The sequence below is a fragment of the Corvus brachyrhynchos genome, unplaced genomic scaffold (assembly GCF_000691975.1).
Source record: "Corvus brachyrhynchos isolate BGI_N302 unplaced genomic scaffold, ASM69197v1 scaffold21, whole genome shotgun sequence".
Classification (NCBI taxonomy): Eukaryota; Metazoa; Chordata; class Aves; order Passeriformes; family Corvidae; genus Corvus; species Corvus brachyrhynchos.
This window is the reverse complement of record NW_008236924.1, coordinates 7,239,882-7,242,425: the sequence shown is the minus strand read 5'-3', so window position 1 is coordinate 7,242,425 and position 2,544 is coordinate 7,239,882. Positions and strand designations below refer to the sequence as shown.

The 2,544-nt window shown below is 47.0% G+C and overlaps 1 long non-coding RNA gene across 1 annotated transcript in view; it reads left to right on the top strand.

The window, feature by feature from the left end:
* Positions 1–2,544, top strand: part of LOC108445183 — a 27,163-nt gene continuing 24,619 nt past the window's right edge. Inside the window, exon 1 of the long non-coding RNA XR_001859946.1 lies at positions 1–43. This is a non-coding gene — a long non-coding RNA (uncharacterized LOC108445183). The remainder of the gene's footprint in view (positions 44–2,544) is intronic.

Genomic DNA, 2,544 nt, shown 5'->3' with positions numbered 1-2,544 from the left:
GAATGCTCCTTGCCAGCTTCGCGGCCCACTGGTGCTGTGGATGGTAAGCAGCGATTTCATACAGGGGTTTGCATCTGTAAGGATCACAATTAGAAATAATGCTGTGTTAACAGCAGCAGTGCTGCTGTTTGGAGAATTTAAGCCATGTCTCCCTTGCTGTTGGAAGTTTCATGGGCGTAGACTCAATTTTCCAGGTATCTAGACTGGTATTTTGAACAAACACCTCAGGAAAAACAATACCTGTCAGTGAAAACAGTTTGGCCTCTGCTGTTGTTATTGTGGGAATTCCCAGGAAAGGCCAATTGCTGCTCAGTCTGGATGTTGTTTAAACTATTCCACTCTGCTCTATGCAAAGGAAAGCTTCAGAGATACACAGGGAGCTGCCAAAACGTGCTTGTCACTCTTAATGTGATACGATTTTATTAGCACATGTATTGTGTGCGGTATTTCTGCATGGTATTTTTCTCTTTGTTAGTACAGAATAATTCCCCTATGTGTGACCTGCAGAGCCAGCCAGCAGTGGGACCCTGGAGCAATGTTCTGTTCCTGAGGGTGGCCAACTTGGCCTTCACTGTCCCCCTGAGGCTTTTGTGGTGTTTTTCTGAGGAAACTCAGGGGCTTTTTCGCTCCCACGAAACACAGTACAAGCTGGGGTGCTCCCTGATAGTGTAGTGACAGTCACCCCTCTGGTTTTAGCAGCTGTTCCTGCCACTGGGACATGCAGGAGGAGCTTTGGTGTCAGCTGATGTGTGGGATGCACAAGGATCAATGGCTGTGGGATGTCCCTGGTGAGGGGGCACCTGCCTGTGCTCCTGGTCTGGAGGAGTCTCCCATCCTGGTGCCCCAGGGGATCACAGAAACGTCCCCAGGCTGCACCCTGCTCCTCCTTTTTCTGTGTGTAAATGAAGATTAAAGAGCTGTGCCCATCTTTGCACCCCAGCCTCTCACCTGATGCCATCTCCCCATAAAGTTTCCGTTTACAGGGACCCCACACTCTCTTGTTTTCTCTTATGGTGCTCCTGCAAAAACAATCGATCCAAATCCCGTTGTGTCTGTGCATGGCAGAGGATTAATGAGTAGTAATTGCTCCCCAGCCCTACAGGAAGCTAACTTCAGGAGGGGCTGAGGATTATCCAGCTGTATGTCCCTGGGAGGTTGTTATTGTGGGAAATTAATTAGCTTAGAACTATCAGAAATACAGAGGGAGAACTGAGGATTGGTAGTGCAGAGACAGAGCAATGTGTTTGCTAAAAAATGGTAATGACTGAGTGAATGACATAATTTTAAGTTAAAATTGCTTCTCTCTCCTTTGAGACTTTATTATTCAGAATATAAAACTCTATGCTGAATTTTTGAAGGCAAACAGCTTTATTCTCTTCTCCTCCTGAACAGGATGTGTGTAGCTAGAGATGCAGGTGACCCAGGTGCTGTCCTGCTGGCTCCCTCTGGGATGAGCACAGTCCTCTCCCAGGCCCTCCCCAGCAGTGGCTGTGACACAGAGAGAAGCCAGGCAGACCCCTCCATGTCCGCCCAAACAAACACATGTCCACCTCCAGCTGCTTTCAGCACTTTAAACTTGCAGAGCATTTAGGGTCCCAGTGGATTTTCCCTCCATTGTATTTGTCCAATTTCCTTTACTCTTGTTTGATGTAAAATTTGACCATGCTTTTGGGTTAGAAGGGTTAGAATACAGCATTTTGTTGTGGTGTTTGATAACTGAGTGGGGTCCTCAAGGTGTAGCTGAGTGGGATCCAGCCCTGCTGCCTCAGGAGCCTCATTTCACCCTGCATGTTGGAAATTATTTACCTTCAAAGGGGAGGCAAAAGAAGGAGATGGAAGTGAAATCCCTCCATGGTGCCCTGCTGGGAGCAGCATCAGTGAATCCAGCTTGGTTTTGTGCTTTGTGGGGGCAATTTCCATTTTCTTGCTTTAAACTTTGAGGAGAAGAACTTGGGCAAATGTAAAACATGGCTAGAGGGGGTGCTCAGGTCGCTGCTCTGAGAGCAGTTGTGCCAAGAAAATAACAGGCTTTGGGGTTGTTTTTTTTCTGTAGGAGATTTAAGCAGCACGCTCAGGAGGGGTTTATCTCGGCAAGGGGGGAGATAGGACCTGAAATGGATTTTCACGCTCAGAGCTTCCAAACACAAGCACTGTGCAGCTTTCTGTTTGTTTTGCAAATCCTTATCATCCTACAGTTATTGCTTGTGAAGTGGAGCAAAAAATGAAACCCAGTGAGGGCTGGATAGCAGGACTCTTGTTTTTCTCCTGGCTTAGCTGTTGTGTTCTGGAAGAACACACATGTGCCTCCAAAAGCCTCCCAAACAGGTATCTCCACAGAGTAATTAGTTTGCAAGTTGAACTTTCTGGGAGCTTGGTGTGCTGCATTTCTGCTCGGCATGAGTTGTTTATAGGCAGCTTCCTTCTTGGGGTCTTCAAAATGATTTCAAGTCTCGATATTTTATTTATGCAGTAACTGAATTATCATAGAGTCCCAGAATGGGTTGGGTTGGAAGGGACCTTAAAGCCCATCCAGTGCCACCCCTG